The sequence below is a fragment of the Gadus chalcogrammus genome, chromosome 4 (assembly GCF_026213295.1).
Source record: "Gadus chalcogrammus isolate NIFS_2021 chromosome 4, NIFS_Gcha_1.0, whole genome shotgun sequence".
NCBI classification, from domain to species: domain Eukaryota; kingdom Metazoa; phylum Chordata; class Actinopteri; order Gadiformes; family Gadidae; genus Gadus; species Gadus chalcogrammus.
Window position 1 is genome coordinate 23,043,452 of NC_079415.1, and position 15,567 is coordinate 23,059,018.

General features: G+C 42.8%; 1 protein-coding gene across 1 annotated transcript in view; it reads left to right on the forward strand.

Moving 5' to 3' along the window:
• Positions 1-15,567, forward strand: part of cfap221 (cilia and flagella associated protein 221) — a 180,193-nt gene that overhangs the window by 106,304 nt on the left and 58,322 nt on the right. The gene's annotated exons all lie outside the window — the stretch shown is intronic.

The following is a 15,567-nucleotide window of genomic DNA, read 5'->3' on the forward strand; positions in this document are numbered from 1 at the left end:
GCTTCAGTCTGGGAAAAGGCTACCAAAAGGTCCTGGTGAGGCATTCTTCCCTTTCTTTCTGCAAAGTCTAGCTGTTCTGTACCCCCTTTTCCATTTCTCTTTGGTCCAATCCCAAATAGCCCATCTTTAGCTTAACCCCGTTCCCATTGTTATAATTACCCACAGGAATGCATAGCTGTTACCGTTTTGGATTAGACAGATATTTGTACAGGTATTTGTCGATAGTGGTTGTACAGGAATTCATCATCCGTTGTCCTGTTGATTCGATTCTTTATCTCAGTTCTAGATGTCATGTAGACATGTCGTACCAAGAGGATTGTATAAGATCTGAATTATTTCACTCGGATTCAGAATTCTGAATGATTTTGGCATACTGTGAGAGGTTGGCATATAAATACAAAGTGCTTACAAAATGCTTTATTGTTAGAACTTCTTCTTCAAAATTGAGCTAACATTTAGTTAATATAAATAAATAATATTAAACAAGAATTCCAACCAAATAAGTTATTAAGAACTATCAATGATGTAGGCTGTGAAAGGTTTCCGTGAGAGTGGCTTTAGGCTATGAAATGGGTATGAGGCATGTCAACTATAATCATATCATATAATCATAGAGTAGATATCAATGATCTAGATCAGAGGTCTTCAACAGGGGGTCCGCGACCCCTAGGGCGTCCGCGGAGCTACTGCAGGGGGTTGCGAAAGTTCTGGTTGATTAGACAATTTTTTATATTCCCCCCGCAATTTTTTCCACAAATTGAAATGTCTTTAAATACACATTAAAATGAATCCAATACACTAGCCGCGTTTACATGGACACTTTTGATCCCATTTCTATTCGGAATAGATCTATTCCTATCATGCGATCTGAATGGCATTTACAATAGTGGTAAGCGTACGTTCGTATCTCTCTCGCGCAGAGAGAGAGAGTGCTGTTATGTAAGGGATAATGTACAGAACGCCGGCCATTATCGGGATTATAAGCGCTCGGCGGAGAAATAGTCTACCAAAGACGTTGACGTCGCTAAGCAACCGGACACGCTGGGGTTGATAAGTTACCGGACTATTGCGGAGTGATAAGAAACACACTAACAAACATCACAAATTTTCGTTTAAACATTTATGTTTTCAAAATGTCTATTTGAATAGCTTTTATGCATGATTACATGCAATTGACAGACATTGTTGATTTTGGCAGGTATCAGTTTATTATGTTATGTTATGTTTATGAATAGCAGTGGCATGGCCAACCTACTCACTGTACCTTGCACATGTTTAAAATAAAAACAAGAATATATGAACCTGTGTATTACTTGGACATCTTAGTATTGAATCCAAAATAACAAGGTACACTGTAAAAACGAAAACTTAAAATTGTTGGTCTCATTATGATTTCTGAGTAAAATGAATATAAAACATTAAGTATTCATGTCAACTGTGCAATGCAATTTAGTCCAACCAACAATGTTGAGTTTTGGGTCAAGAATTGGGCTCACTGTAGTCTCTTTGTTAGCAAGACACACGCGTTTAAGTCAGACTGTCTGAGGCTGGGCCAACTACGGTGCACATGCGCATTTCGACACTACCCCCCGGGGAGTCTGGGTATTCGTGATGCCGGTTGGGAAAAAGGGGTTTATTGCCTTTTGTCAATTTGTTTCTGTTTCGGTTTGGGGTCTTTATTGTTTGTGTGTTGTTTATTGTGCGTAGTGTTGCCGCCACCGTTACCGAGACTTACATGTCCGTTGGTTGGGTGTGCGGTGCGCTGTGTGTTGCGGGTGTGTGTTAAATAAAGGCAGCTCTCGGGATCGTGCGGTGTATGAGGCACGAGAGTTGCGTCACCGTTTAACCTGGGCTCCCGTCTCGTGCAGAACAAGTTAGACCATAATGTCAAACTTGTTCTGCACTTTGGTTTGCTGCTACATGTTGCTTGTTCTATTGCTGTCTGGCATTCTGAAATTTATAATGGAAGTTTCAAATTATTAATTTTAATAAAGTGAATTTAAAACTCGTTTTGCATTCTTTGAAATGTTTTTTTTTTTAAATAATATTAACCTTAATTTGAAATATTAAGTTAACACCCCTGACTTGTTTTTTTGAGTTTGTAAAATATAAAAATCTTAGTTGGTATAACTCTAACTTTCAAGTTTGTCTAAAGAAGAAAATGACCTTTTTGATGGGCTCAAAACTCAAAAATTGATTGCAGTAAGTTGCCTTGCAATTTTGAGTTTGCTCAACTTTTTATTTTTTTACAGTGTACATTTATATATGGCACTATAGGACCAGTTTAATATAAAACACAATTTTATACAATATATAAGTAGGGGGTCCCCGCTCCATCTCTCCATCAGTTTGGGGGTCCTTGGCCTGGAAAACGTTGAAGACCCTGATCTAGATTGATTTGAGTGTGTATACATGTGCATAGCACATGTTCATTTAACTCTGAGTTTTGAGTTCTCTGTGGTGCAGGAACATCACTGCGTTGGGGAGGAAAGGTTTTGGTCTTAATGGAAGACAAAGTTGTTTACCTCCCTTCTCTCTCTCTCTCCCTTAACACTTTATTCTTTGTTTCATAATTCAAATTTTTTTGGTTAGAAATTAATCAATATCTCATCCGAGGTGATTAATATCCACATCATTACCACGCAAACCAAGTACTTCCGAACGACCTATACCAAAAAGGTATTTTCCGTTATTAAGTAATCCACAATTTAAGACTTTTTTGATTCGACAGCTTTCCCGGCCGATCTGATCAATCTTGTTCAATTTTGTACCCTCCCCTGATTCTAGTACCGGCTCATCCCCGGCCTGGCCTACACTGTCAAGGTCCACTTCTGTCCTGACCAATGGCGCTACTTCTACGACTGCCTTCTCATCCACTGCAAGGTCCACCCTTTTCTTCTTGTCTGTGTTAGTTGATATTTCTTGTTGCCCTTTTATTATTTAGGTTCATGTCAGAATGAATCCCATGTCCATCCTTATATATTAAAGGTAAAGTGTGTCGAATTTAGTGGCATCGAAAGGAACGGACTTGGCAGAGATTAAATATAATATTAATAAGTGTGTTTTATTTAGGGTTTAATCCAGTGAAAATAAGAATGGTTAAGCATGTTTCTACAGTAGCCCTGGAGGGAAAAACTGCTCTAGAGTTAATCCCAAAAAGCCTTTTATGCTAAGAGTTGTAGGAATGAGGGGGCGAGTTATCCCCATGGCTACGACCCATTTGTGATTCCTTTCTAGTTGTGTAGGAGTGTTATAATTAGCAATGTTGCATGTGAAATGTGCCACACAATGTGATGTTATACTATAAATGGGACGCGCCTTATATAGCCAGTGAAGATGAGCATGTGCTGTCCTTTAACCAAGTGTCCTATTTGTTTAGAGGATTTGATTATAGTGGAGCAAACTGCACACACTGTTCAGCCTCACCCAGCCCCAGAGTCGAACCTGTCGGACTCTGGCCAGGTGGGGCTGCTTCAACCATCAAACACATTTAAACATCTCTCTCTCTCTCTCTCTCTCTCTCTCTCTCTCTCTCTCTCTCTCTCTCTCTCTCTCTCTCTCTCTCTTCCTGACCCGGTTCGCCCACTCCCCCTAGGGCGAGGAGGCCCTTTTAATTCCAGTTCATGCCTACCCTGTCATTGATGACCTATGCATCCCCCCGCACATCCACCTGCCCAGCATACCTCTGGGACACAGGTGTGTGTGCGTGCCTGCGTGCGCGCCCGCATGCGTGCGTGTGTGCGTGTGTGTGCGCGCGCGCGCGTTCGTGCGTGTGTGTGTGTGTGTGTGTGTTTGCGTGAGAGGGTTTTAGTGAGGGGGCGGGCATATTTGTTTTTGTTGTATTTATTAATGCATATGTCTGTCTATCTTTATCTCTATCTCTCTATCACAAACAAATCTCTCTATCTGTCTGTCTGTCTACCTACTTATTCACATATCTATCTATCTATCTATATATTTATCTATCTACCTATCTACCTTCCTCTCTCTTTTCTCTCTCTCTCTCTCTCTCTCTCTCTCTCTCTCTCTCTCTCTCTCTCTCTCTCTCTCTCTCTCTCTCTCTCTCTCTCTCTCTCCCCATCTCTCTCTATCTGTCTATCTCTCTCTATCCGTTTATCCGTCTTCCCTCCTGTAGTGTGAGCCACAGCCTCCCCCTCCGCTGCAGCTGTCCCGCTGACCTAGAGGTTGAGTTCCAGGTGCATGTGATCCAGCCCCACCAAGCCTTCCAGGTGCAGCCCCTCGCAGGTACCAACCCACCACTCTCGGACAAATGACATAAGGGCACACCAAGAAAATACCAAAAACACCCACATTGGAATTCAGGCCAGTGTGCCAAACCCGTTGGTGGTTGTTGGCTGTTGTCGGATTACGTAGAAAGCATGTTTTCCAAACTTCGGCCAAAATGTTATTATTGGGTATTGGTGTTCATCGGGCCAGTGTGCATGCACCTTTAAGTGCCCGAAATGTTTTTGCCATTACAAACCTAATTCTGTTAGTGACATCCCAGTAGTGTCCACACCCAGGTTTGATACGGCTTGTAATGGTTAATTTAAATTATTTGTACTAGGCATTCTATTTTTTTATTTTTAATATCTAGATGGTCCCACAAGGCTATGGATAACCTTAAAGATCCCATGCCATGCTATTTTATGGATGCTTTAATATAGGTATTAGTGGGCCACAAACACAGTATTCAAAGACGTCCCCGAAATTCAGCCATGGTGCAGAGTTACAGCCACTCCGAACTAGTCGCACATTGAGCTTCCCCCAAACGCGCTGTTTCGGTGGGCGTGTCAAGGCAGGTCAAGGAGGGGGGTGGGGGTGTGGCCCTGAGCAGCTTGTAGCCACAGTACCATTCGCTCTGGTTACGGTGGGCGTGTCAAGGCAGGTCAAGGAGGGGGGTGGGGGTGTGGCCCTGAGCAGCTTGTAGCCACAGTACCATGCGCTGTTTACGGTGGATGTATCGCAATGGCTCGTAGAAACCGATATTATGCATAGATATCTATGTAATATAATATAATATATATTATCACCTTGCCCTGAGCAGCTTGTAGCCACGGTACCATGCGCTCAGTTTACGGTGGATGTATCGCAATGGCTCTTAGAAACCCATATATACATAGATATCTATATAATATAATATATATTATCACCTGGCCCTGAGCAGCTTGTAACCACGGTACCATGCGCTCTGTTTACGGTGGATGTATCGCAATGGCTCTTAGAAACCCATATTATACATAGATATCTATATCATATAATATATAATATATATTATCACGGCCAAAAGCTGTGTGAGCCTCCAGACTCTCGTCTCTGGTATTTCTACAACGAGACTCGTAGTGGGGGTTATCGCAGCCATGGTTGATAATGAATTGGGGGAAAGGAACTTTGGCTTTGACTCCCTGAAGTACATGAACCACGACATGGAGGAGAAGGGGATTGTTGGCCGCGAATGTATCCCGCTTGAGCCCTGCTTCCCACCGCCTCGGCAGCGGTCAGCGCTAATCACCGCCTCCTGAAGCCGAGGCGGTGGTCCATCGGCAGCGAGACTCCGGCGGGAGACGACCGCGGTCAACAATCCCTTGGCCATGGCTGAGATAACCCCCACTACGAGTCTCGTTGTAGAAATACCAGAGACGAGAGTCTGACGTGTTATGCGCCATCACACCAACAGCAGAACGGTTATCCAAATAACAAGGAAGTTTACAACAATTGCGTTACAGTCCTGGAGCTCTATATCTAAATAATATCATATAATACATAGATATCTATATCAAATAATACATATTATCACGGCCAAAAGCTGTGTGCACGTACAGACGATATAATGAATCACAAAGGACTTCTCGGGTTCTCCGACGTCTCTGGTTCTTCCACTTCCACATCAATCTGTAGTAGACAGAACCGCGCGCTGCCTGCTGCCTGCTGCCGGCGCGAGGCACCACCGCCCGGCTGCCCGCTGCCGGGCGGTGGTGCTTCGCGGCGGTGGTGCTTCGAGGCAACCGGCGGCAGGCAGCATGTCGCAGTTCATGTACTTCGATGTCGTTCTGCCATTGCATTCAAAATTCTGTAACTAGCCTGTTACTACGAACTAAGCAACTACCGTACACGTATTAGCATTTAGCACTAGCTCAATCACGACTCTTTCAGAATTCTTGTGGGTGGTTACGAACCAACCAAGTGGGCAGGGCCATGAATAATAGTTTGACAACGCTACGTCACATTGTCACCTTATCCAGATCGGCTCATTTCTTCTGCCTTTTTCTTTTCATTGCCTATTGCATTCAGCAGACAAACTGCATAGATTTCAAACTTACCACAGCTCACAAACTTATTCAGACCTATGTTATTTAACAAACAATAGGAAAAATTTGATTTGAATGGCATGGGCTCTTTAAGTAAGTAGGGCTGTTTCAGGTGTAGGGTGTTGCTCCCTCATCTCTTCTATCCGCTTTGGATAAAAGCGTCTGCTAAATGCCCTAATTGTAAATTGTTAATTATATAACAGAGCATGGACTGTTGTTAAATATACCACTGACACGGGTTATACATAAACTGACCTTTCCAGCAATAAAGTGGTGGCATGGTTATTTTTGAGAGCAGAGGGGACCACAGTACACTTTTTTTTTTGTGTGTCATAATGAAGTAAACTTTCTCTCTGCACTAACCAAGCACAACCTCCTTCTACCTCAATAATTAGGTTGTGGTTTAGCTCTCTCACACACACACAAACCCACACTTCACCACCTCTACCGTGTTCCAGGATCGATACCGGCTAGCGGGGAGGTGGTGATCACCGTGACCTTCCGTCCACTCGAATACGGAACCTCTCAGGTGACCATTCAGCTGGTCATCTCCCAGTTCAACAGCAAACCCTTCCTGTGTACGCTAATCGGGAGCTCCGCCCTTCACCTGCCCACCAGGTAAACATAACACCCTCTAATCTTATAAAAGTCTTATAAAAATCCAAAACTCTGCTTCTAACATATGCACGATTACACCAATCACTAGCTTATGTGTTGAGTATATATTGGACTATCGAGCCTTCCTAAAATATAAACAACCCTTTATCGATTTTGACTAAAAGACGGCAATAAATGGACGAATGGTTGTAAAAAATTGCAATAGCTCAGTATAAATCTCCACGGGACTTTGAGGTGCGGAGTCATCGCACACACACTTTCGGTGGACAGGGCCCAACCCCCAGTGGACAGGGCCCAACCCCCAGTGGACAGGACCCCACCCCCAGAGGACAGGACCCGACCCCCAGTAGACAGGACCCCACCCTCAGTGGACAGGGCCCAACCCCCAGTGGACAGGGCCTAACCCCCAGCAGTGGTGCCCTCGGATATTAAACCCCCTCATATTTAGGATGCGGTTCCTAGGAGAAAAGTTGGGGCCACTATCCATCAAATCAAAGGCTCTTGTGGTGCCGTTGTTATCTCTGCAACAGTTCATAATCCATGGAACGAAAAGAAGAAAATATATATGTAATATATATATATTTATTGTATTTATGTCACTAGCTGTGACAAGGATGTTTAGATATGCATCAAATGGATGTTCACAGCCTCTCCACCACCGACCCACCTCCCCCTCACTGTTCCCTGCAAACAGCGGAAAGGCAGATAGATGAGATATGCATTGCGGCAAAGATATGTGTCCTGTGGTAATAAATTATACCAAAGAAAAATAATATTCAGGTCTTGACATTAAGCTTTTTAATGTGGCCCTTTTGGCCACTTGCCAAAAGGGCAAGTTGCTGTTATATTTAATTGCCCAATAGCAAATAATACTTGACCAAAATGGAAAATCTAGGCCTATTAAGACAATTTATAAAACCAACAAGTATTTGTTGAATTATAATAATTTATTCAAATATAAAACACAACGATTATGGCTGCAAAGTTGTCAAACCAGCAAGCTTAACAGAAGAAAAACTAGGGCCTCAAAATTAATTAATATATTTTTTTGATTTTTAGTGAATATTTCAAACTATTAATTGCATCCCGATTCGCTATAATGCAAAATGATCTGCAAATAATCACCTGTAGTAAGTAACAGCCCCCCATGGCAACTACTACAGCAATCAGAATGACAAAATGTATTTTGATTGATTTGTGGTGATTTCTTGCCTGAAAAAATCCATGTGAAGTCTGTGGGGTGTAATTTGTAGATTTAAGTGCTGTTCTCGCACAGATATAGATAGCAACATGTCGTTGTGATTTTTGTCGATACGGTGTCCTCAACTGTGCTCAACATACTACACCCGTAATGTAGTGAAATTGTGTTAATGAATCCGATTGCAGGGTAGTCAAAACCGCAATCAGTTAACTTTTATCCGCTGTCCTGACGGACCCACGGAAACTTCCTTTGCCGTTTTATTTCATATCCTGGCGGCGTCTCCTTTTCAGGTGTCTTTATTTATTTATTTCCGTTAAATTTACCTGGCACTTGGCCAGTTTTCGGAGGCTGAAGGAAAATGACTCTTCTTTTTCTCCTATTCCGTATGTGGCGGTTGGCTATATGGAAGTGACTGAACATAAATTGGGTGTCAAGCAACGAAGTTGCGAGACAACCTATTGTTTTTGTATGAATTCCTATTATTATTATTATCCTTCAGTGGGAGTCAATGGCAGCCCATAGAACGCCTTGGTGAAAAGTTGTGAAATTTGGCCCACTGGTTCAGGCCAGTCCCATTAGCCCATCAAGCTAATTTCAGTAATAATATCATAACTATACTTGGTACATAGACCCATGACATCCTCATGGGGACACTCAATGAATTTGGTGATCATTGACATCTAGGGGGCGCTATAATTAACAAAGACGTGTTTTAACTCCTCTCTCTTCACGTGAGTATATTTCACACTTATTTTCAATGACTGGTGATACTGTCAGACCACCCCATATAGCTAATAAAATATTTCCCATGGCAACCTCAGAAATTTGCCGCCATATTCAAAGTTGTCACAATCTATATAACATATCCACAGGCCACAAATTATGTCCAATCATCATGAAACCTGCCATATATGATAAGACCAAGCTGAACAAATTTGCCAAACAACCTTTTCTAATTCAAAACCGTTTGGCCGTGACAGCCAATCAAACTTGACGGCAAAGCCGCCAAATAGCAAGTAAGCCTGTTCTCAGCATCTCTTTAACATATCATAGCCAAACTTGGTAAATAGACTCATGACATCATTCTGGGGACATCCAAACAATTTGGTGTCCTTCGATCTCAGGGGGATGTCAAACAGGAAGTGAGCTAATTTCTCTGCAAGGCCTTCATGCATCCAAACCAAACTTGGCTCATAGTCTTATGAGCGGATGCTTGTTTACATGTGTCTCTGTTAGGGATATTGTTCTGAATACCCTTATGTATTTGTGTCACTTGTTCATTCGGGCAGACGATAATGCGCCCTTACCACTAGGTAGGGTCATTTTTCCATTTGGTAAACATTGATGCGTACTCGCATAATGCTCTAGTTCATTCCACCAGCCGTCGTTATTACCGATTACCGAGACGGTCGTCATGTAGCCACCTAGCCGATTACGTCCGTCCGGCAGAATTAGTTTATCGAGTCCCATTATGCACCTAGCCGTTTTCGTCCGTCCGATTATCGATACGGTCGTCATGTAGCCACCTAGCCGATTATGTCCGCCCGGCAGAATTAGTTTATAGAGTCCCATTATGCTTGACACCCACATTGCTGCATGCAGCTATATTTGTTGTTATGATTCTCCTGTTTTACTGAAAACCGACGCACAGCGCTGTAGCTCCGCTCCAGCGATATAGGAGGCCGTTTATTTTTTAGGCATATTTAATGTATTTTCCAAAAAATAAACACTTGCCCGAACGGGAAACTACATGTCACATTTAAGTTGCCCGATCAGAGAGTTAACCTGCCCCGGGCAAGCAGGTAACATTAATGTCGAGGCCTGATATTGGAAAAATAATATGGAAAAACGCTTTTCAAAGCCTACAAAACTATGCAGGGATTTCAGTACGTCAGTACTACTTGAAAAAAGGGAATATATGGAAAAAGAAATGATGTCAGAGGATACCTCTAGGTAATTCCTGTTACATGACAATGAAAATAAATAGATGCTAGCAGTAGGCTGAAGGGCTATAAGGGCTATATGACTTGAATGAATGAATTAGCATGTAAAGGAGGACACAGCTCTATAGGTTATGCATTAGAACGCCAAATAACATGCTCAAAAGCTGATTTTGTGTGAGATTTAATGAATAAATTATGAATAAAAATGAATAAAGGACCTTCAAGGTCAACTGAATGTGATGTCAAACCATTCCAGTTTGACTGAAGGGTTGTCTGAGGCTTACGGCAGTGAGAATGTATTTAAAAGAATGTATTAAAATGGCGGCACAATAAGCGAGCCTACCACAAAAGGTGCTTCATCAGTGTTCTTATGAAAGGTGTCTTTGCATTTGTGAGATGCGTTATATCTATATGTATATAAACATTAGTGCTGTCAAGCGATTCAAATATTTAATCGCAATTAATCGTATTAATGTAATAGTTAACTCGCGATTAATCGTGATCAATCCCAACAATTTTTCTATTCTAAATATCCCTTGATTTCGTGCTGCTGCTAGTGTTGAGAAGGGCAGTTGGAAGAGAGACCCGCAGTGAATTCAACCTGGTCCACTTGACATCGGGTCGGCCTACCGTAAGACTTCAATAGCCCAGGCCTTTATTTGTTTCAATCACTGAACTTTCGAACAAAACTCTTGCTCAGCAAAGATGGGAAATTCTATAACATTTATTATAGAATAGAATAGAATAGAATAGAAAGCCTTTTATTGTCATTGCACGAGTGAAGTACAACGAAATTTTTAGTAAGCTTTCCCAATTGGTGCATTCGAGAAAATAAATAATATATAAATAGAACAAGAACAACAGTATACCAAATAGAAATGTAAATAATGTAAAATAAATAATAAAGTAAAATAAAGTAAAGTACAATACAGCAGTGGGAGGTTAGGGGGGGGTCAGTCAGTCGGGGGTCAGTGCATGTGTGTGTTCAGGGTGGATACAGCTTTAGGGAAGAAGCTGTCTCTGAACCGTGAAGACCTGGTTCTGATGGACCTATAGCGCCTGCCAGAGGGCATCAGGTCAAACAGGTGAAAGCCAGGGTGGGAGCTGTCCTTTATGATTCTCTCCGCTCTGCTTAGGCAGCGGGAGATGTATATGTCCTTCAGGGAGGGGAGGGGGCAGCCAGTGATCCTCTGTGCGGTGTTTACCACTCCCTGGAGTTTCTTCCGCTCTGCCTCAGTGCACTGTGAAAACCACACTGAGATACAGAACGTCAGAAGACTCTCGATGGTGGAGCGGTAGAAGGTCACCAGCAGCTTCTCTCCCACGTTGTTCCTCCTGAGCACCCAACTGAGTTATCTAAACCAGTATGAATATTCCTACCATACGCAGGCCTATACACGCACGCACGCACATGGACGTTAACGTTTCAGGGCTGTCGGGCTGATTGCTGCGGGATAACAATATTGCGTTTATAAAAGTTCCTTGCAGCGCCGTCCGGCAGCCTGAGCTGTGCGCCCGCAACCTCTCACTCAACAGATGCAACACTCACAAACTGTCAACGTCGCAACCAAGTCGATTTTGTCTAGAGGGAAGTAACTGAGCCGCCCCTCCCGAAGTTGTACAGCCCAGGTGGGCCTTGAAGTGCGATTGGTCAGAAAGACGTAACAGCTAATGACAATATTGAACTCGTGCAGGCTCGAACAGAGTGACGCAAAAACACACGCACACTTTTCAGGAGTTTTTCACCTGCTCTGTATCCTTGCTTGCCCCAAAAAGTTTGTGCGGCGTGCTTGTTGTTTTTTTTCCCAGTGTAGCTAGATCCGGTATGGTGTTGTCGTTTTTCTAATGTGACGGACTAGTTGTTGGTAGACAGCCGGTGAAAAAACTACAACGTTTGCCTATCCAAAAGTGCGTCAATAGACAGATAAAAAAATGAACACTGTTAAAATTGGTTTGCATTAACGCCGGTAATAACGCGTTAAACTGACAGCACTGATAAACATATATATACTTTGTTTAATTGTTTGTTATGTCCAAACTTTTCATCTTTTTATAAAGATAATTATTAGGCCTTAAGGTCCAAGGTGGTTCATGGAGTTTTCTGACCACAGCTCCCATGAAGGCGAGATGGCTTGCGAGGCAATGTTGGCGGCTGATTACAGGACCCGGGTTATGGCTCCTGTAATCAGGAACCATGCTGTGCTTCAGGTTCCCCCCGTGCTTCAAATCAAACGCACCGCCTCCAAGAAAGCAGACAAATTGAAGGTACCACCTTGCCAAATCGGGTTGTGTTTTCTGCCTGCATACACTTATGTGATCTATGATCCCAAAAACCTTGTGGTTTTGTTGAAATGTTATCAGGAAATAATTAAATTAATGTAAGTACGGCTAACAAACGCTGTGAACTATAGAATAAAACCCTCAGTTTTCAGAAGAGCAACAGTAAAATGTCTTTATACATAAACCCAATTCAGAAAATGGTTTGGAAAACGTACGGTATCTTTGGAAAATGGCAACGCTCTCTATTAACAAAAACACCTTCTTAAATCTAGTCGTTTATGCAGTTTATTCACCTTTCACCCTGCCTCCCCCACCCCCCTCATCCTCCATCTGTCTGGTGGATCAAAGGCCGCTGTCCAGCCCCCCTCCCCTACGAACGTCTGCACCCCGGCAGGAGTGGCGAAGATGCTGATCAAAGACGGCGACAGAGTCCAATCCAGAGACCTGCGGGAAGGTCGTGGTGGCCGGGGTCATTTTCCTTTTTCCTATCCCTCTCTGTATGTCAGCTCTGTCAGTTGCCATGGTGCCAATATACAGTGGCCGTATTTTTAGACCACCAAGCTTGTCGCTGGCCTAAGTCAGGTCGTGACACAGTGGTATTTTGCACACTGTAGTCTGAAACTAGTCTGTGCATACAGAAACACACACCCACACACTCTATGAAAACAGCTTCATTATGGCACTTTCAGAGCCCAGCCCCGATATCATTCTCCAGGTATGTCCTTGTGATTTCTAGTTGATAACATCCTCATCCTCTCCCTGGTCGTAGTCATGTCCTGTGACAGCATCGTGGGTCTGAGGAGCAGACAGCTGAAGGAGGCCCTATTCATGAAGAAGGTCCGTGGCGACGTGACAGAAGAGAGGGCCAACCGCCTGAGATGGTGATAGTACTGATTGGTCTCTTCAATGCAAGACATGGCCCAGTGTGTTACATTTACATTTACATTTAGGGCATTTAGCAGACGCTTTTATACAAAGCTAAGTACATTTGTCAGAAGAGTATGAAACAATATATTGCTGTTGGTACAGTAAGGATGTTCATAGAACAACGTGCCAAGAACTATCGCCAGGTCAACCCATTCCCCGTATACAATAAAGATAGCTAGGATAAGAAGCTACACAATGCTAAGTACTATAACTAAGTACCACAAACAATAAGTGCGGACATTTAAGGCCAGGATGTACAACATACAGTGAGTAGGAGGGGTGGGAGGGGGTGGCTATTCAGAGTCTAGGTGAACTCTAGACTCTGCATTGTTGTTCTTATTAATGTTGTGCTTACTTTTGGTAACATTTATTGAGTGCACTGAGTAAGGCGTAACCTAGAAAACCTGGCAATATTTTTCTGTTCTGTAGGCAACAGCATCTGGGCAAAACCCCTGTATCTGAGAAGAGCAGGGGGCAGATACTAGAGGAGAGAGAGATCACTGTTCATCAATATACGGTAAGATTTATCCTTCAGGGTGAAAGTTATTTATGAATAGACAGTATAACAAATATCTCTTCAAAGTAAAGGTTGTTAATGAGAATACAGTAGGATTCTTCTTTCAAGGTTAAAGTAATTTCTGAACATACAGAATATTTTTTATCCTTTAGCTAAAATATAAATTCTTTAGATTAGGATTTGACATCTTTATTGTCCACACACTAGAGTCTTTTTTAGTTGGCTTCACAGACATGCATACTGTACACAGTAAACGTATGAAAAAGATATTCAGGAATGTACACTCATATTTGTTCCTTCCCTGTAAACAATCGTGCGACCACTGACACCTCATTTCTTTATGCGTCCGTGTTGGGGAGAATACAGCTTTGACAACAAGATGGGTGTTTTTCCAAATGACATCCAAACATCAAAGCTGACCCCTTGTGTACAACCTTATTCTAGGGAGTTGATCCATGGGTTGTAACAGATGTTAGGTTTCCACTACTTTCATTTCTTTCACAATGTGGCTCATCCACAGTGGCTGAACCATCAAGGCCGCCTTCAAGGGTCGATTTACTTTTACTGCAATTTGAAGTGTAGAATTGTGAGTGACCGTGTGTTTGTGTGTATGTAAGCATTTCAAATATTACTTTGTTTCTAATTGTACTATCATGGAGCTAGCGGTTGCTCACTTCCTGTTTCTCCGGCATGCAGATACAGTGGGACTCTGGGCACCAGGAAGAGAATGTGTTTGTGTGGGGGCGGCCCAGATTGTCCACCAAGAGGGTCTTGCGAGACGTCCGCCAGGTGAGGAAACATGGACACTTTGTAGTCAAGCCAAGATAAGACTCATCTACCTTTTATAGCCCCATTTCACAGAAGGATTCTCAAAGGGCTTCACAGGCCCTTCACACAACCTCAATGGGCCTTATTTATCTGGCGGCCTACTTCGTTAAAAATGCTACAAAGTAACCGGACGGCATTTTGTCTTCTTTTCTAATGGAAATAAACAGTTTTTCGTCACCAACACATGAGGTAGCAAAGTAAAGCTAAATGCTTTTTTCAGTGGTATCTATTGTAAAGTAAATGTTATTCCACAAATTATATAGAAAGTTAAACATATATAAAGGTATACATACCATAATGTCTACCCACTCTCCCAATGACTAAACTGGCGATCTGAGCCCATATTCCTGGTACTCATGTTCCTTTCTTCTTGCTGTTCGAGAGCACATCACCAAATCACTTTTGAGGGAAGATGAAACGTTAAAGTAACCCATCCATAGCGTGATGAAGCGTAGCTTAGTGTAAACCTCCACATAGTACCTCCAGCACCGTCTAGCAGTGGCTTGCATGCTTTGCGCCTGGTTAAACAGCTTGTCCTCTGTTGCAATGTGCTTGCTACACGCCACCTAGGTGACTTCTCTTGGCTCCTCCAAACAGGACGCAGGATGGTGATGTTGGATAATTGTAAGGTTTGGTGATACTGATAATGGTACATGGCCTGGTGATCCATGTTGCAATATAGTTGATTTACCCGAGTGTGAATAGCCTTGTTGTAGTCAGGGTTGTGGGACTGTGTTCGAATGCCGATATCTGCAGTCCATACACTGATTGGGTATTTTTGAGCAGCCTTGAGCTTCATGACTCGACAGCAATAGCAAAGTCCACCTAAACCTTGTGATGACCTCCGTATTTTGTACTCCGTACTCAACCGTTGATGTTGAGTACCAAAACATTTTTGACACTGCCCCTTAGATATGTGTAGAATATATTTCTTGGCGTGGCTGT